Source organism: Apodemus sylvaticus, chromosome 7, assembly GCF_947179515.1.
Source record: "Apodemus sylvaticus chromosome 7, mApoSyl1.1, whole genome shotgun sequence".
In the NCBI taxonomy this organism is placed as follows: domain Eukaryota; kingdom Metazoa; phylum Chordata; class Mammalia; order Rodentia; family Muridae; genus Apodemus; species Apodemus sylvaticus.
This window is the reverse complement of record NC_067478.1, coordinates 48426471-48447639: the sequence shown is the minus strand read 5'-3', so window position 1 is coordinate 48447639 and position 21169 is coordinate 48426471. Positions and strand designations below refer to the sequence as shown.

The 21169-nt window shown below is 40.9% G+C and overlaps 1 protein-coding gene across 1 annotated transcript in view; it reads right to left on the bottom strand.

Moving 5' to 3' along the window:
* The window catches only part of Impg1 (interphotoreceptor matrix proteoglycan 1), a 141637-nt gene that overhangs the window by 58294 nt on the left and 62174 nt on the right, over nt 1-21169 (bottom strand). The gene's annotated exons all lie outside the window — the stretch shown is intronic.

The window sequence follows — 21169 nt, the reverse complement described above, 5'->3', positions numbered from 1 at the left end:
AGAAAAATGATCAAAAGCTAGAAGTCCTTACAAGGGAAACACAAAAATCACTTAAAGAAATTCAGGAGAATATGGGTCAAAAGATAGTAGTCAATAAAGAGGAAATGCAAAAATCACTTAAAAATACAGGAGAACTTTGATCAACAGGCAGAAGTCATGAAAGAGGAAACACAAAAATCTCTCAAAGAATTACAGGAAAACACAGACAAGCAAGTGAAGGAACTGAGCAAAAACATCCAGGATCTAAAAACAGAAGTAGAAACAACAAAGAAAACTCAAAGGGAGACAACTTTGGAGATGGAAAACCTTGGGAAGAAATCAGGGGCCATATAGACGCAATATCAACAACAGAATAGAAGAGAGAAGAAAGAATCTCAGATGCCAAAGATACCATAGAAACCATGGACTCAACAGTTAAAGAAAATACAAAATGCAAAAAGCTTGTAACCCCAAACATCCAGGAAATCCAGGACACAATGAGAAAGCCAAACCTAAGGATTATAGGCATTGATGAGAGTGAAGATTTACAACTTAAAGGGCCAGCAAATATCTTCAACGAAATTATGGAAGAAAACTTTCCTAACCTAAAGAGAGAGATGCCCACGAATATACAAGAAGCCTACAGAACTCCAAACAGACCGGACAAGAACAGAAATACCTCCTGTCACATAATAATCAAAACCCCAAATGTACTAAACAAAGAAAGAATACTAAAGGCAGTAAGAGAAAAAGGCCAAGTAACATATAAAGGAAGACCTATCAGAATTACACCAGACTTCTCACCAGAGACCATGAAAGCTAGAAGATCCTGGGCAGAGCTCATGCAGACTCTAAGAGAATACAAATGCCAGCCAAGACAACTAAACCCATAGAAACTCTCAATCACTATAGATGGAGAAACCAAGACATTCCATGACAAAACCAAATTTACACAATATCTTTCTACAAACCCAGCCCTACAATGGTTGATAGGGGGAAAACACCAATACCAGGAGGGAAACTATACCCTGGAAAAAGCAGGATAATAACTTTCTTTCATCAAACCTAAAAGAAGATAACCACACAAGTATAAAATTAACATCAAGAATGATAGGAAGCAATAATCACTACTCCTTAATATCTCTTAACATCAATGGACCCAATTCCCCAATAAAAAGACATAGACTAACAGACTGGATACAAAAATAGGACCCTACATTTTGCTGCATACAGGAAAAACACCTCAGTGTCAAAGACAAAAACTACCTTAGAGTAAAAGGCTGGAAGACAATTCTACAAGCAAATGGTCTCAGGAAACAAGCTGGAGTTGCCATACAAGATAAAATTGACTTTCAACCTAATGTCATCTAAAGAGACATGGAAGGACACTTCTTGCTGGTCAAAGGAAAAATCCATCAAGAAGAACTCTTAATCCTGAACATCTATGCTCCAAATGCAAGGGCACCCTCATTCATAAAAGAAACTTTACTAAAGCTCAAAGCATACATTGTACCTAACACAATAATTGTGGGTGACTTCAATCCCCCACTCTCCTCAATGGATGGATCAGGAAAACAGAAACTAAACAGGGAGACAGTGAAACTAATTGAAGCTTTGGACCAATTGGATTTAACAGATATATATATATATAGAGAGAGAGAACTTTTCATCCCAAAGCAAAAGAATATACTTTTTTCTCAGCACCTCATGGTACCTTCTCCAAAACTGATCATCTAGTTGGTCACAAGACAGACCTCAACAAATATAAGAAGATTGAAATAATCCCATGCCTACTATCAGATCACTATGGAGTAAAAGTGGTCTTTAATAACAATAAAAACAACAGAAAGCCCACATACACATGGAAACTGAACAATACTCTACTCAATGATACCTTGGTCAAGGAAGAAATAAAGAAAGAAATCAAAGACTTTTTTAGAATTTAATGAAAATGAAGGCACAACATACCCAAATCTATGGAACACAATGAAAGCAGTGCTAAGAGAAAAACTCATAGCTTTGAGTGCCTCCAAAAAGAAATTCGAGAGAGCAGACACTAGAAGATTAACGGAACAACTGAAAGCCCTGGAACAAAAAGAAGCTAATTCACCCAGGAGGAGAAGTCAGGAAATTATCAAACTCAGGGCCATACAAAGAATCAACAAAACCAGAAGCTGGTTCTTTGAAAAAAATCAACAAGATAGATAAACCCTTAGCCAGACTAACCAAAGGGCACAGAGACAGTATCCAAATTAACAAAATTAGAAATGAAAATGGAGATATAACAACAGAAACTGATGAAATTCAAAAAATCATCAGATCCTACTACAAAAGCTTATACTCAACACAACTGGAGAACTTGGAGGAAATGGACAATTTCTTAGACAGATATCAAATACCAAAATTAAATCTAGATCAAAGAGATCATCTAAACAGACCCATAACCCCTAAAGAAATAGAAGGGATCATAGAAAGCTTTCCAACCAAAAAAAGCACAGGACCAGATGGTTTTAGTGCAGAATTCTATCAGACCTTCAAAGAAGAATTAACACCAATACTCTTCAAACTATTACACCAAATACAAACAGAAGGAACACTACCCAACTACTTCTACGAACCCACAATTACGCTGATACCAAAACCACACAAAGATCCAATAAAGAAAGAGAATTTCAGGCCAATATCCCTTATGAATATCAATGCAAAAATACTCAATAAAAGTCTTGCCCACCGAATCCACATCAAAACAATCATCCATCATGATCAAGTAGGCTTCATCCCAGGGATGCAGGGATGGTTCAATATAAGGAAATCCATCAATGTTATCCACTACATAAACAAACTCAAAGAAAAAAAACACATGATCATTTCATTAGATGCTGAAAAAGCATTTGACAAAATTCAGCATCCTTTCATGCTAAAAGTCTTGGAAAGAACAAGAATTCAAGGCCCATATCTAAACATAGTAAAAGCAATATACAACAAACCGGTAGCCAACATCAAACTAAATGGAGAAAAACTTGAAGCAATCCCACTAAAATCAGGGACTAGACAAGGCTGCCCCCTCTCTCCATATCTTTTCAACATAGTTCTTGAAGTCCTAGCTAGAGCAATTAGACAACATAAGGAGGTCAAAGGGATACAAATTGGAAAGGAAGAAGTCAAACTATCACTATTTGCAGATGATATGATTGTATACTTAAGTGACCCAAAAAACTCTATCAGAGAACTCCTACAGCTAATAACTTCAGCAAAGTGGCTGGTTACAAAATCAACTTAAGCAAATCAGTAGCCTTTCTATACTCAAAGGATAAGCAGACTGAGAAAGAAATTAGGGAAATGACCCCCTTCACAATAGCTACAAACAGCATAAAGTATCTTGGGGTGACTCTAACCAAACACCTATATACGTGAAAGACCTATACGACAAGAACTTCAGATCTCTGAATAAGGAAATCAAAGAAGACCTCAGAAAATGGAAAAATCTTCCATGCTTGTGGATTGGCAGGATTAATATAGTTAAAATGGCCATCTTGCCAAAAGCAATCTATAGATTCAACGCAATCCCCATCAAAATCCCAACTCAGTTCTTCATAGAGTTAGAAAAAGCAATTCTCAAACTCATCTGGAATAACAAAAAAACCCAGGATAGCTGAAACTATTCTCAACAGTAAAAGAACGTTTCGGGGAATCAGTATCCCAGACCTCAAACATTACTACAGAGCAATAGTGATAAAAACTGCATGGTATTGGTACAATGTCAGGCAAGTGGATCAATGGAATAGGATTGTAGACCCAGAAATGAACCCATATACCTATGGTCATTTGATCTTTGACAAAGGATCTTTGACGAAAAAAATCCAGTGGGGAAAAAAAATAGCGTTTTCAACAAATGGTGCTGGTTCAATGGAGATCAGCATGCAGAAGAACGTGAATTGATCCATTCTTATCTTCTTGTACTAAGCTCAACTCCAAGTGGATCAAGGACCTTCACATAAAACCTGACACACTGAAACTATTAGAAAAGAAACTGGGGAAGACCTTTGAGGATGTGGGCATAGGGGAAAAGTTCCTGAACAGAACACCAATAGCTTATGCTGTAAGATCAAGAATTGACAAATGGGACCTCATAAAATTACAAAGTTTCTATAAGGCAAATGACACTGTCAAAAGGACAAAATGTCAACCAACAGATTGGGAAAGAATCTTCAGCAACCCTAAATCCGACAGGGGGCTAATATCTAATATATACAAAGAAATCAAAAGGTAGACCCCAGAGAACCAAATAATCCTAAAAAGTGTGGTACAGAGCTAAAGAGCTTCAGATGGCTGAGAAGCACCTTAAGAAATGTTCAACATCATTAGTCATTAGGGAAATGTAAATCAAAACAACCCTGAGATTTCACGTCACACCAGTCAGAATGGCTAAGGTTAAAAACTCAGGAGACAGCAGGTGTTGATGAGGATGCGGAGAAAGAGGAACACTCCTCCACTGCTGGTGGGATTGCAAGATGGTACAACCACTTTGGAAATCAGTCTGGTGGTTTCTCAGAAAACTGGGCATGACACTTCTGGAGGACCCTGATATACCACTCCTGGGCATATACTCAGAGGATTCTCTGGCATGCAATAAGGACACATACTCCACTATGTTCATAGCAGCCCTATTTATAATAGCCAGAAGCTGGAAAGAACCCAGATGTCCCTCAATGGAGGAAAGGATACAGAAAATGTGGTATATTTACACAATGGACTACTACTCAGCAATTAAAAACAATGAATTCATGAAATTTTTATGCAAATGGTTGGAACTGGAAAATATCATCCTAAGTGAGGTAACCTAATCACAAAAGAATACACATGGAATGCAATCACTGATAAGTGGATATTAATTAGCCCAGAAGCTCTGAATACTGAAGATACAATTAGCATATCAAATGATTCCCATGAAGAAGGAAGGAGAGGTCCCTGGTCCTGGAAAGGCTTGATTCATCATTGTAGGGGAGTACCAGGACAGAGAAATGGGATGGGGGTGATAGGGGAATAATGGGCAGAGGGAAGAGGTCTTATGGGACATATGGGGGAAGAGAGGAACCGGGAAAGGAGAAAGCATTTGGAATGTAAACAAAGAATATAGAAAAAAAATAAAAGACTAATGTTCTTGGGGAAGAAGGGATTTGCTAATCCTAATGGGGCAGCAAATGAAGTCCATGCCCAGGTTTTCAGCCTGTCTGAGTATTTATTCTTCATCATATTCCACTATGATGGAATCCACTATCTTTTTACCGCTCGGGTGGGAAGAAATGTGTTGTCTCACATTTCAGGTAGGTGACCAGACTCTCTGACTCTCCCTTTTCTGTCCACCATGATTCAGACTTGCTTTTAGTTTATTTGAGCTCATTTTAAAATCAAATGTCTTACATTTTTCCTGTCCTGGCTTCTATTCTGCTCTGTGTTACAGTTTCTGGGCAAGTGTGGAATAAGCTCTTCCCCTCTCCATTAGTCAACCACCATCCTGTGGCCACCGTGGCCTGGCTTCCCCCTGCCCTGCTGTTCTCGCTCTCCACTTCCTCAAAATCCAAACCAAACTCCACTTTCTGCCTTTTAAGGTCATGTCTGATTGAATTCTTCCTCACATGATTCTATTCTCTGCACTCTTCTCCAAAATTTCCACAGTACTTTGCGTCTTTGTTCTTGAGACTGGTTCTACCTGGAGTCTCCTCTACTTCTTTCCAGCAATCCCAGCCCCCATTCTGTGTATCTCTCCTTGCTGTCTCTCCTTGTCACTAATTTTCCTTTCCTCTCACCTAAATTACTATCAACATAGGCTTAGCCCATATAAAGTCCTTTATGTTGTGAACACATTTCAAGGGTAAAAATTCTTAATATTGTTCACTATTTCCTGTATGTCATCCTCCAGTGAAGGCAGTGGGTGTGGAGTGCACTGTGTCTGGTGTGAATCCAGTCTTCCCTTTAGCCTTTGTGCTCAGTGAACAGCCAGGCTACAATTCTGACATTATTATAACAAAGAGTTCTGCAGTATGAGGTTTTAGTTAGTGCCCAAATTGGGACCTTACAAACATTTCAGACATATGCAACAGTATAATCTACTCTCTATATGAGACTGCATCTGTGATAAATGGCCTGGTAGTATACATGTCTACTTGGCAATTCAGTGGAAATGCATTTCTCAAAACATCAGAGGCCATAAACTCATGACGTGGGAATGTGGACTGTAATCAGTATCCAATAAAACATCCTGAATTGCAGAGAGAAAGAGGAAGACAGGCAGGCAGGCAGGAAGGGAGTGAGGGAGGGAAAGAAGAAAGAATAGAAATATAAAGATAGATAGATAAAGACAGAATAAATTGGGGGATGGGGAGAGAGACTGTGGATATGCCTTTATAACCTGATTACACCTGGTTGTCTGAACATTTCCTGGACACATGAACAACATATACTCATTTCAGGTAAGGCATTCACGTTTAACTTGCTGATTCAATGAGTTCAGTTAGGATTAGTTACAGGAACATGGGTATTGAAAAAGAAGTAACCCATCTCACCCCTACAACTGTCAACAACGTATATATTTTCAGGGATGAATGAGTCCCTTCCTCTAGCATCCATTAGCTGTCTAAATGTCCTTGAGGAAAGGGGGATCTTGGTAGCCTCCCAACCCCCACTCCACAGGCCCATCCTATACAGGTCTCCTGTGGGTAATCATAGCGCACATGATACATACAAACATACATACATACATACACACACACACACACACACACACACACACACACACACATATATATATAAATGAATGGTTAGATCATACTCAGAAGAGAGGGTACAACACTCCCAAAGGATTCTAGTTCCAAATTGTCACCATGGAGATTTAATCTTGCAAGTATATATTTTGGTTGTCTGCAAATGTTCAGGCTATAGCAACAGTGACGTATGTATGTCCTACAATACTTTCCTGCATGCAACCTTGTGCCAATATTTCTTCCTTAAGCTATATGGTAAACTTTTCTTCTTTAAAAAAATATCTTCTCAATTTTTCAACGTGAAATAATTGAGTAACATGTTTTAAGTTAAGATTTCTGTTGAAATTGTCATGTGGCTTAGTTTCTGATATGCATAGATGCACATAACAGTTTATTTATGCAGTCACTCCCCTTGTCATTAGCCTGTTTACCATCATCCTATCAAGGGATGATCCAGGGAGCATCTCAGCAGGGTTAGTCTAATTGTTTGAGCATCTCTAAGTAGGAAAGGAAACAGAGGTTCTAGGGAGCTGCAGAGCATAGTAAGGCAGTATAGTGCACTTCCCTCCTGTGTGGAGAGGCTAAAAAGGCAGCGCGTGCCTCCTGCCTCATGTGTGGAAAGCTTGGTAAGGTTGGCAATACCTCTTGTCTAGTGTGTTCTGGGATGGCACATGCTGAGTGGATATGCTGACAGGGTCCTGGCTGCCAGCTAGTGTCAGATTCAAATAAGACTCCTGCAGCAAGGCTGTCCCTGAATCTGCTTTCTGCCTTTGGATCCCATTCCTCTAACTGGGGCGCCTTGTCTGGCCTCAGTGGGAGAGGATGCCCCTAGTCTTGCAGTGACCTGATGTGCCAGGGTAGGTGATACCCAGGGGAGAGTGGCCTTTTCTGAGGAGAAGGGGAGGGGGAATGGAGGAAAGAGTTGTGTGAGGGGGTATGGTGAAGAGGAAGCTGATATCGGGATGTAAAGTGAATAAATTAATAAATAAATGAATAAAAAACAAAGACTCTTAGAGCATGTTAGCAGTTACTCTAGGAAACTGGGAGGCTAGATTGCAGATGCTAAACTAAAGGTTAAAAAAGATGATGCACATGTAACATTGGAATGGAAACAACAAAAACATGCTTCTTGGACTGCTGATCACAAACTAAATCAGGGTACGCAGGACAGAGGCAACCCGACACCTCTATAGATCTATGATAGTGTCATAATAGCATTGTAAAGGTTGTGAAGAGACAGCCTGGTTTTCAGGACTTTTTCTTTTCACCCATTCTACTAGAAATTAATGACTTCTTTTTCATCTTTGTCAAGTAAAGGTTAAATCAATCAAAAGAATCAAAAGAAGGGCTATTTATCAGTCTTTCTCTTTATGTAAATGTGAATCAATAGATTAAGCATGGAAGTGCATACCTATAAATCCAGCAGGACTCCGGAAGTGGAGTCAAGAGAGTGAACGGAGAGGTCAGCTTGGGAGTCATAGTGAGACCCTGTCCTTAGCCCCACCTCCAAACACACACACACACACACACACACACACACACACACACACACACACACACACAACAATGTGAACTTCTACCGATAAAACTGAGTGGTAGTGATGAAAATGACCTTATTAAAAATCTGGGACACAGTAAACCTGGAGTCTCCTCGGATGTATTTGATTGGCAAAGCTCCCAGGAGGCAATGAGCAGGCACTCTATGTGTACACTATATGTGCACAGGCAACAGCAGTTTGCTGGAGCTGAGCAGTAACTGCTGTTATAGGTTATTATTTCCCACTATGAGCCCAGAAGAGAAACCCATTCAGCTAGCCTTGCTGAATCCATTCAAGATGCAGAATTCTCATAATGGTTTTTAATCTCACAAACAGCACTCGAATCAACGTGTTTTTCTCTCCTGCCTTCCGTGCAAGTCCTTGCCACCAAGATTTCCACCCTGGATGATTGTTAGGACTTTTTCAATTGACTGTCTGCATTTACCCACCTCTAACTAGTTCTCCACACACAGCCATGAGGCAATGCAATGCAAACGTGATGTAACAGCTCTTTGTGTAAAACCCTTTAGTGGCCCTGGACAGGGCTTGCAAGGCTCTGTGTTTCCAGAGCTTTGCCACTGTCTCATTAATTCTTCCTGACTCCTCTGGGCTCACTTAGGCGACTCTCCTCTTTTCAATAGAGCACATGCTTCCTCCTTCGTGTAGTTCCCGCTTCCCCAAATGCTGGCCGTCCACCACTCCTCTGCTCAGCTTTGCCTCTGCTTTTCTGTTGTTTAACCTGAGTTTGAGCATTACTTCCTTAGCAATCAGTTAGCTATAGAGGCTGGTAATAAGGCATATGATAGATTTTATTATTTGTCAATCTTGTGCTACTTGTTATCATCAATTTTTTTTCTTTTGAGACAGTGTCTCACTACGTAATACAGGCCAGCCTGGAACTGGCCATCCTCCTGTCTCAGCCTTCACAGTGTGTCAGCATTATGGGATAGGCTCAGGCCACCACGCCTACCTCCAGAAAAGCGTTTATAATTAATTGTTTTATACATATATATATATATATGTTTTTGTTGTTGAGACTGTTATATTTTATAAGCATTCCATTGGTCAGTTCCAGGCGTCCTGGATAACTTTCTGTCTTGGTTCCTTTTATTCTTTGTTTTGCTTCCCCACTTCTTTCTTTTTGCTCCCTGGGAGCATCTCTAAGATAATCTCCTTACAATGGAATTCTTGTCCCAGGGCCTGTTTTGGGGAAACTGAGCCCTGAACTATGGGCTGTGTCTGCTTTGTTTGCTCTTATGTCTGTGCTGTCTGGTATTTGATTGAGTCTATGAACACAGCACCCCAGAGAGCTGCTGCTAAGAGAAATCACAAAGGTCTCTTTTGTTCTGTTTTTGTATCCGTGGCCTACAGAGCCCCTGGAATTTATCTGTAAAGGACTAGTCTCCCAACCCATATGGGAGGAGAAAGAGAGTGCCCTACAAAATGAAGAAGGAAAAATGGTGGCATCAAGGAGAGATGAAGTGTCTGAGAATTCCTGCAAACCCTTTGATCCGTAGAATCATCTAAGTGTGTAAAGTTTAGTAAAAGGTTGGAAGGAGATTAAACAGACAGCAACTGCAGGAACAACAAGCCACAGCTGGGAAAATAAATTGGGAGTGATCATAAGCAGACTCCTAGGGAGCCTGGGCTTGGCCTCATGGGGCAGCAAGGGGTGGCCAAGGTAGTTTGACCAGCAGAAATGTATACAAGGGCGTGGCTCATTAGTTGAGTTGGAGCCATCGGTCTATCTAGGGAGACTTCCTCCCTTTCTTATCATGTCCGTCCACAGAGAGACAAACCTCCCCACAGAAACATCTTCTATGAAAGACAGTGAGAGATGATTAGGGAACCCCAGACCACTGATCTTCCCCATAGGGGTACACGTTGACAGCAGAGCAGGGTCAGAGAGGGAGACGTGTCAGTATCAGCTCAGCAGAGGCAGAAAGTCAGAATAAGAATTTGTATGGGAAATGCCAAATTTAGGGCAGGCCATTACATTTTTCCCTGATCTCTACAGGGATACTATTATTCCACATCTAGGTCAAATCTAGAAGTTTGGTGTCTGGGGGTACACCAATGGGGTACATGCGATCGTATCTGAGGTTGGAGTGTAATTGCACCTCTGTGCTGACTGGCTGCCTTTTCTTCCTTCAGAGGGTATTTCTTTTATAGACTCTATGAGTAAGATTTGTTCATTTATTTATTTTTTGGTGCTTTAGATCATATCCATGGCCCTGTGCGTACTAAGTATTCATTCTTCCAATGAGTTACAGCCTAGCTCCATATATAAAATTTGTTGCAGTCTACTTGTTTGAGAAAACCATGTTCTCTATACAGAAAGGCAAAAGCAACACACATAGACACACACACACACACACACACACACACACACACACACACCTCAGTGGCCTAAAGTTCAGCTGAATCTTCTTATGAATTTTTTCAAATCTTCTTATTATCCTTTGATTTTAAAGTAGAGAGAGTTAGATAACATCCTTGCCTGGCCCTCCTCATGGAGTATTTGGATATGTAAATATATGTTTGACTGGGAGAGGGGCTTATTGCAGGCTTCATTCATGTCATGCTTTCCCTTTTCACTAATCAGCGTGGATGTTGCTAAATCACATGAGATGGAGCTGATTAGCATTCTTCAACACGCTTATCTTGACAAAAACTGTTTACCAGTAAGGAATGTTGTTCAATAATAAGAAGATCTGTGGCCCTGTAAGCAGCCTGGCACAGGGAAGGACTGTGGTCTGGGAGGTGACCGAGTCTAGTGCTGACAGGTCCAATGAGGACAGCGATGACAAGGAATCAGGAGCCACAGTCATACACCAGACACTACTTTGCATTGGAGTCTGTATAAAAGGAACATGAACACGTCCTTTCACTCTGTGCAACAGATCCCAGACACACCCCGGTCACTTCAACACTGGTTGGTAAATGTGATAAGGATGTATATGTGACATTTTCTTGAGGGACCAGGGAACAGATGGTTTCTATGAGCACCATCCAGGAAGCAGCTGCAGACAGCTCATCAGAGGAGCTGTGGGTTAACAGAAACTTACAGGATTGGACGACAGGTCATCGGCTAGAAGGGTAGTCATGACAATGGATGACGGGGAAGTGGTATGATCAGAATTGGGCACAGAACACCATTTCTCAGCCAGTGATTTTGCTTTGAGCATCTTGGTAGACATGATTACTTGATGAGGGGTGGGAGCCTTGCTTTCATTTGTTTTATTTTTTATGATTTTGTTCTCTTCTGTGTATTTCTGTGAATACATACTCTGAATGTCTTTTTTTCCCCTCAGGAAGTTTTCTGAGTTAGGGTTTCCATCTCTCCTTAAGTGTTGTCACTCCTATTCCCAGTGTGGCTGGTGATGAATGCATGTGGTTCTATCCTTAATTGACAACATAGAATATTTGCACATTGGCCCCATGTCAGGAATACAGCTCTTCTTGCTGAATATTAATCAAGAGCTCAGTTGTGAGATATAATTTTTACCTACTGATCATTGGTTGAAACCCAGGAAGTACACACACCCCTCTAGTTCTCCTGAAATCACCCACTGCATTAGACAGACTGAAAGAACCTTTTATCTCCAATCTGCAGTCATGAAGTAGGCTTTGGCAGACATTGCAGACATCCAGCCCAGGCCGTGGGGAAAACACCTGAGGCCGATTTCCCATGCTGGGGAAGTTGATGAACACAGGACATGGTTCATCAGATCCAGACTGCCTCCCTGATGAAGACTCACAGGAGAAGGCTGTTCCCATGCTGGAAGTGTGCAGATCTGAACTAGCGATGTGTTAGGTTTTCTCTCTTGCACAGCTTGCTCAGAAGCTTGGAGTCAAATCCACAATCTACCTCAAGCAAATTCAGAGAATTTTATGACTCCCATTTCCCCCTTTATCTGAAACAGAGCTTCATATATCCCAGACTGGCCTAAACTCCCTCTGTAGCTTTCATACCTAGTTACATTATGTGCTGTGTAGCAAACCCAGCGCTTTGAGTATGCTTGACAAGGACTCTACCAACAAAGCCATATTTTAGGCAAACATGATTTCCATTTCAATTTGATTTTGTCTGCAGAGTCATCTGACTTCTTTAAAAAGTTATTGAGATGAAGCTCAATATAAAATCAACATAAAAATCAAGCATTTTAACATGAATACTTAGTGGTCTGTAATATATGCACAGTGTACACTTAGTTTCAATACATTAACACCTCAATACAACTGTTGTCATTTCCATTTTTTCTTTTGACTCTTTAGAAACAAAACCTTAGTTTTGTGAAGTAGGACTTTAATAAACATGCAAAAGGACATAAAGCAAGCCCAAGTACAAGAGATCAGGAAAGTGTGGTCACAGAACATAAGGATAAATGCAGGAGCTTAAAGACAATGTTCTATGAGAGCCAAGCTATGTGTGGTCTGAGAGCCAGGGCTAAAAACGTCAAATAAAGTGGAGGTAGAGATGAATCTGATGACCAGTTAGAAAGTCACCCATGACACTTGGAGTTGTGTTTGTTTCTATAACATGTGGCTGTGGATATCCCTAGCAGGTTTCCTAATAGAGAAGCAGAGGCCTTGATTATTTATAAAAATATACAGCATAAGTGGCTGCTCCAGCTGAAGGGCCATCAGCAGTGGAACCAAGGCGTCACAGGGTCCAGTTAGGCCCTGCGCCCACGACCACTGACCTTCGCTGACCAGCCGGACAGCAAGCAGCTGCAGTTGTGCGGCGCCTTTCCTGCACGGAGGCCACTTCAGAACTCGGCCTCCCACCAGTCAGGAGAGGAGGATCCATCTTGGTTCCGTACTCCAGGAATCGGACAGACTGAGGTACACAAACATAATCCGAGGCCAACACCGCGGTGGTCTGAGCCCGACGGGCGTTGGCCTGCACCCAGGCCCTGGGCGGGTCGGGGGGCCATCGGGGTGCCAACCCAACCAGGAGGTTTTTTGCCCAGGCCTGCGAGCGCGCCGCCGCCATTTTGCCTGCAGGACGACAGGGAGCTCAGGCGGGCAGACCTGTAACAGGCATAGCCTAAGGCTAACAAAGCGGGGGTCCAGGCCCCAAAAGGCACAGGACTGACCCCAAGAACTGGGCGGCTTGGTGGGCCATCTGTGAGTCAACCCGCCCAGGTGATTGTTAGCAAAGCAGACTCTCCCGGCGCTTTCAGGGAGCGCGGGCGCACACGCCCGCCATCCTAGTCACCTGGCAAACCCAATTAACAGTCAAAGCCTTAGGGGAACTTTGCTCGGACCTTGGCCTCCCAGGCTTTTGCCTGGACTCAGGGACTGGGCGGCCAGGCTAACCTTGTGTGCGATAGCCCGGTTGGCAGATCGGCTGCCCAGCGGAGTGAGCGGAACTCAGGGGAGGTCACAGTAGCATACACCGTCGGCACTCCCTGGGAGTGCACACGGGCTCCATCTGCTCCACAGACACAATCTGGGGCAAGGCCTCAGACAGAAGGCCTTAGCTCTACTCTCTCCTCTTCCGGATCCAGATCAGTCTGGGCGGCAGCATTACATCTCCAAGTCCTGCAAGTGGCTAGCTGGGCTTCCGGGCGGCCAGCTGGGAGAAGTCAGTGTGCTACAGTGAATCCAGCGGGCCCCAGCGGGAGCCTTCGGGTGCCTGCTTTGGGATCTGAACAGCCTGGGCAGCAGCACACTGTCTACAAGCAGTGCAGGAGGTAAGCTGTGCACCAGAGGCCAACTGGGAAGGGGCAGCTTGCACTGGTGAGTCCAGCACTGACAAGATAAGCTAACACCAGTGAGATCTAGATGGCAAAAGGCAAACGCAGGAACGTCACTAACAGAAATCAAGGCAATATGGCAACATCTGAACCCAATTCTCCTCTACCAACATGTCCTGGATACCCCATCACACCAGTAAAACAAGATCTGGATTTAAAATCACTGGTCATGATGCTGGTACAGGAACACATGAAGGTCATACGTAAAGAAATTCAGGAGACAATGGATCAAAAGGTAGAAGCCCTTGCAAGGGAAACACAAAAATCATTGAAAGAAATCCAGGAGAATACAAAAGCCAACAAGGAGGAAATGCAAAAAACACTTAAAGAAATACAGGAGAACTTTGCTCAACAGGCTGAGGTCATGAAAGACGAAACACAAAAATCTCTTAAAGAAATACAGGAGAACTTTGGTCAACAGGCTGAGCTCATGAATGAGAAAACACAAAAATCTCTTAAAGAATTACAGGAAAACACAAACATGCAAGTGAAGGAGCTAAGCAAAACCATCCAGGATCTAAAATCAGAAGTAGAAACAACTAAGAAAACTCAAAGGGAGACAACTTTGGAGATAGAAAGCCTTGGGAAGAAATCAGGGGACAGAGATACAAATATCAACAACAGAATACAAGAGATAGAAGAAAGAATCTCAGATGCTGAAGATTCCATAGAAACCATGGACTCAACAGTTAAAGAAAATGCAAAATGCAAAAAGCTTGTAACCCAAAATATCCAGGAAATCCAGGACACAATGAGAAGACCAAACCTAAGGATTATAGGCATAGAGGAGAGTGAAGATTTACAACTTAAAGGGCCAGCAAATATCTTCAATAAAATTATGGAAGAAAACTTCCCTAACCTAAAGAGAGAGATGCCCATGAATATACAAGAAGCCTACAGAACTCCAAACAGACTGGACCAGAACAGAAATACTTCCCGTCACATAATAATCAAAACACCAAATGTTCTAAACAAAGAAAGAATACTAAAGGCAGTAAGAGAAAAAGGCCAAGTAACATATAAAGGAAGACCTATCAGAATCACAGCAGACTTTTCACCTGAGACTATGAAGGCTAGAAGGTCCTGGGCAGATCTCATGCAGACTCTAAGAGAACACAAATGCCAACCAAAACTACTATATCCAGCAAAACTCTCAATCACCATAGATGGAGAAACTAAGATATTTCATGACAAAACCAAGTTTACCCAATATCTATCCACAAACCCGGCCCTAAAAAGGATAATAGGAGGACAACACCAATACAAGGAGGGAAACTTCACCCTGGAAAAAGCAAGATAGTAACCTTTCATCAAACCCAAAAGAAGTTAAGCATTCAAATTTAAAAAATAACGTCAAAAATGATAGGAAGTAGCAATCACTATTCCTTAATATCTCTTAACATCAATGGACTTAATGCCCCAATAAAAAGACACAGACTAACTGAATGGATACGTAAACAGGACCCTACATTTTGCTGCTTACAGGAAACACACCTCAGGGTCAAAGACAAACACTACCTTAGAGTAAAAGGCTGGAAGACAATTTTACAAGCAAATGGTCTCAGGAAACAAGCTGGAGTAGCCATTTTAATATCAGATAAAATTGACTTTCAACCCAAAGTCATCAAAAGAGACCCTGAGGGACACTTCTTGCTGGTCAAAGGAAAAATACAAAAAGAAGAACTGACAATCCTGAACATCTATGCCCCAAATGTAAGGGCACCCTCTTTTGTAAAAGAAACTTTATTAAAACTAAAAGCACACATTGCACCTAACACAATAATTGTGGGTGACTTCAACACTGCACTTTCCTCAATGGACCGATCAGGAAAACAGAAACTAAACAGGGACACAATGAGACTAATTGAAGCTTTGGACCAATTAGATTTAACAGATATATATAGAACATTCTATCCTAAAACAAAAGAATATACCTTTTTCTCAGCACCTCATGGTACCTTCTCCAAAATCGACCATATAATTGGCCACAAGACAGACCTCAACAAATATAAGAAGATCGAACTAATCCCATGCCTCCTATCCGATCACTATGGAGTAAAAGTGGTCTTCAATAGCAACAGAAACAACAGAAAGCCCACATACACGTGGAAACTGAACAATACTCTACTCAATGATACCTTGGTCAAGGAAGAAATAAAGAAAGAAATTAAAGACTTTTTAGAACACAATGAAAATGAAAACACAACATACCCAAATCTATGGGACACAATGAAAGCAGTGCTAAGAGGAAAACTCATAGCCCTGAGTGCCTCCAAAAAGAAAATGGAGAGAGCATACATTACCAGCTTAATGACACACCTGAAAGCCCTGGAACAAAAAGAAGCTATTTCGCCCAGGAGGAGTAGAAGGCAGGAAATCATCAAACTCAGGGCCGAAATCAATCAAGTAGAAACAAAGAGAACCATACAAAAAATCAACAATACCAGGAGCTGGTTCTTTGAGAAAATCAACAAGATAGATAAACCCTTAGCCAGAATGACCAAAGGGCACAGAGAAAGTATCCAAATTAACAAACTTAGAAATGAAAAGGGAGATATAACAACGGAAACTGAGGAAATCCAAAAAATCATCAGATCCTACTACAAGAGCCTATACTCAACACAACTGGAGAATCTGGAGGAAATGGACAATTTCCTTGACAGATACCAAATACCAAAATTAAATCAGGACCAACTAGACCATCTAAACAGTCCCATAATGCCTAAAGAAATAGAAGGAGTCATAGAAAGTCTTCCAACCAAAAAAAGCACAGGACCAGATGGCTTCAGTGCAGAATTCTATCAGACCTTCAAAGAAGAGTTAACACCAATACTCTTCAAACTATTCCACAAAATAGAAACAGAAGGAACACTACCCAATTCCTTCTACGAAGCCACAATTACGCTGATACCAAAGCCACACAAAGATCCAACAAAGAAAGAGAACTTCAGACCAATTTCCCTTATGAACATCGATGCAAAAATACTCAATAAAATTCTTGCCAACCGAATCCAAGAACACATCAAAACGATCATCCACCATGATCAAGTAGGCTTTATCCCAGGAATGCAGGGTTGGTTCAATATACGGAAATCCATCAATACAATCCACTACATAAACAAACTCAAAGAACAAAACCACATGGTCATTTCATTGGATGCTGAAAAAGCATTTGACAAAATTCAGCATCCCTTCATGCTTAAAGTCTTGGAGAGAACAGGAATTCAAGGCCCATACCTAAACATAGTAAAAGCAATATACAGCAAACCGGTAGCCAGCATCAAACTAAATGGAGAGAAACTTGAAGCAATCCCACTGAAATCAGGGACCAGACAAGGCTGCCCCCTTTCTCCTTATCTTTTCAATATTGTACTTGAGGTACTAGCTCGGGCAATTCGACAACATAAGGAGGTCAAAGGGATACAAATTGGAAAGGAAGAAGTCAAACTATCATTATTTGCAGACGACATGATCGTCTACCTAAGTGACCCAAAGAACTCCACTAGAGAGCTCCTACAGCTGATAAACAACTTCAGCAAAGTGGCAGGTTATAAAGTCAACTCAAGCAAATCAGTGGCCTTCCTATACTCAAAGGATAAGCAGGCTGAGAAAGAAATTAGGGAAATGACCCCCTTCACAATAGCCACAAACAGTATAAAGTATCTTGGGGTGACTCTTACCAAACATGTGAAAGATCTGTATGACAAGAACTTCAAGACTCTGAAGAAGGAAATGGAAGAAGACCTCAAAAAATGGGAAAACCTCCCATGCTCATGGATCGGCAGAATCAATATAGTTAAAATGGCCATTTTGCCTAAAGCACTATACAGATTCAATGCAATACCCATCAAAATCCCAACTCAATTCTTCACAGAGCTAGAAAGAGCAATTATCAAATTCATCTGGAACAACAAAAAACCCAGGATAGCTAAAACTATTCTCAGCAACAAAAGGAAATCTGGGGGAATCAGTATCCCTGACCTCAAGCAATACTACAGAGCAATAGTGTTAAAAACTGCATGGTATTGGTACAGTGACAGACAGGAGGATCAATGGAACAGGATTGAAGATCCAGAAATGAACCCACACACCTATGGCCACTTGATCCTCGACAAAGAGGCTGAAAACATCCAATGGAAAAAAGATAGCCTTTTCAACAAATGGTGCTGGTTCAACTGGAGGTCAGCATGCAGAAGAATGCGAATTGATCCATCCTTGTCTCCTTGTACTAAGCTCAAATCCAAATGGATCAAGGACCTCCACATAAAGCCAGACACTCTGAAGCTAATAGAAAAAAAACTGGGGAAGACCCTTGAGGACATCGGTACAGGGAGAAAGTTTCTGAACAGAACACCAATAGCGTATGCTCTAAGAGCAAGAATTGACAAATGGGACCTCATAAAATTACAAAGTTTCTGTAAGGCAAAGGACACCATCAAGAGGACAAATCGGCAACCAACAAATTGGGAAAAGATCTTCACCAATCCTACATCAGATAGAGGGCTAATATCCAATATATATAAAGAACTCAAGAAGCTAGACTCCAGAAAACCAAACAACCCTATTTAAAAATGGGGTACAGAGTTAAACAAAGAATTCTCACCTGAAGAACTTCGGATGGCGGAGAAGCATCTTAAAAAATGCTCAACTTCATTAGTCATTAGGGAAATGCAAATCAAAACAACCCTAAGATTTCATCTTACACCAGTCAGAATGGCTAAGATTAAAAATTCAGGAGACAGCAGGTGTTGGAGAGGGTGTGGAGAAAGAGGAACACTCCTCCACTGCTGGTGGGGTTGCAAATTGGTACAACCACTCTGGAAATCAGTCTGGCGGTTCCTCCGAAAACTGGGCACCTTACTTCCAGAAGATCCTGCTATACCACTCCTGGGCATATACCCAGAAGACTCCCCACCATGTAATAAGGATACATGTTCTACTATGTTCATAGCAGCCCTATTTGTAATTGCCAGATGCTGGAAAGAACCCAGGTATCCCTCAACAGAAGAGTGGATGCAAAAAATGTGGTATATCTACACAATGGAGTACTATTCAGCCATTAGAAACAATGAATTCATGAAATTCTTAGGCAAATGGATGGAGCTAGAGAATATCATACTAAGTGAGGTAACCCAGACTCAAAAGGTGAATCATGGTATGCACTCACTAATAAGTGGATATTAACCTAGAAAACTGGAATACCCAAAACATAATCCACACATCAAATGAGGTAGAAGAAGAAAGGAGGAGTGGCCCCTGGTTCTGGAAAGACTCAGTGAAACAGTATTCAGCAAAACCAGAACGGGGAAGTGGGAAGGGGTGGGTGGGAGGACAGGGGAAGAGAAGGGGGCTTGCGGGACTTTCGGGGAGTGGGGGGGCTAGAAAAGGGGAAATCATTTGAAATGTAAATAAATTATATCGAATAATAAAAAAAAAAATATACAGCATAGTGAAATAAAAAACACAGCTTTAGGGCAAAATAAGTTTAAAGATGATTTTTGGAAGGTATTTGTTTTAGAATCAATGAAGCACACGTTGATTATTTGAAAAGCTAGGATTGACAAACTCTTGACCAAACTAGCCAAAAGAAAGACAGAAGAAAATAAAAGTAGATATGAAAGGAGAATACTAATATGTATAATATATAATATATAATATATAATATATAATATATAATATATAATATAGACAATAATGGATTTCATAAAATCATTAGGTCTTATTCTGAAAACATACATTCCATGTAACTGGAAAATCTAAAAGAAATGTGTGAATTTCTAGATACATATGACCTTTCCAAATTAAGCCAAATTAAACAGATCTATATGAACCAGTAATAATCTTCTAGTGGAGGAATGCCTCAGGGTTAAGAGCATGTGATGCTCATGCGGAGAACCAACTGGATCCCCAGGAACCATGCTGGGTGCTTCACAAATACCTGTAACTCTAGCTTCAGGAGGATCCAACTCTGCGAGCACACACGTGCAAAAATGCACATATATACTCAATTAAACACACACACACACACACACACACACACACACACACACACACAAAATCTTAAAAATGTGCCTGAGAGGTGGCTCAGTGATTAAGAGTAGTCGCCCCATACAGACAAAGCAACACAGAGCAAAAATAATACTGCTGGATGTGTTACCATACCTGATTTTAAATTATAATACAGAGCCATAGAAATAAAATCAGCCTTTGTGGTACAAATTCAGACACATTGGGCAGTGTAATAGAGTAGAGTAGAGAATCCAGGCTCAAGACCATACAGCCCACCTGATATTTGACAAAGATGCCAAAATAAACATTAAAGAAAAGACAACATCCTCAACAAATAGTGCTAGGGAAACTGGATACCTACAGTTAAAAGAATGCCAGGGCGCTGAGGCAGGAGTGGGCAGGCCTGTGGGGGAGCACCCTCATAGAGGCAGGGGGAGAGGGGTTTGGGAAACTGGGAAGGGGAATAACATTTGAAATAAGTTCAAATAAATGAAAAACATTTAAAAAAGAAAAAATATGAAATTCCAAAGAATAAATGAAAATATTTAAAAAATACAAAATTAGGTGACACATAATACTTTCATAACTCACTTTTTACAAAAGAGATATGTGCTCTTATGACTAATAGATAGTCCAAAATTGGATAGTTCCAAAGATATAATGTCTGTTTATCTGGATCAAACCCAGAATATGAGACATGTTAATTGCTTGTCCTGCTTGTAATACCTGGACAAAGATTTTGCGATGAAGAAAAGCCCTATAACTGGCCTCTCTTGTTCTTCTTCTAAACTAGAAGAGAATATCTAAGACTTAACTTGACCTGTATTGAAGAAGATGTAAATTGGATTTATTGGGTGGAAGCACATTTCCAGGGAAAACAAGAGATTTTACTTGTCTTTTCAGAGCTGAAATTAGAATTCTTTGAGAAAATAAATAAAAATAAATAAATAAAACCAAATCATTGTCAAGGCAGAAACAATCATCTCTGCACAATCATATGCAGAAAAAATATGATAATGATGATGATAATAATACCACCAGCCCCCACAAAAAAGAATGAAATACATATTTCTCACCAGGCATAAAATTCACTTCCAAATGGATCAAGTTTCTAAAT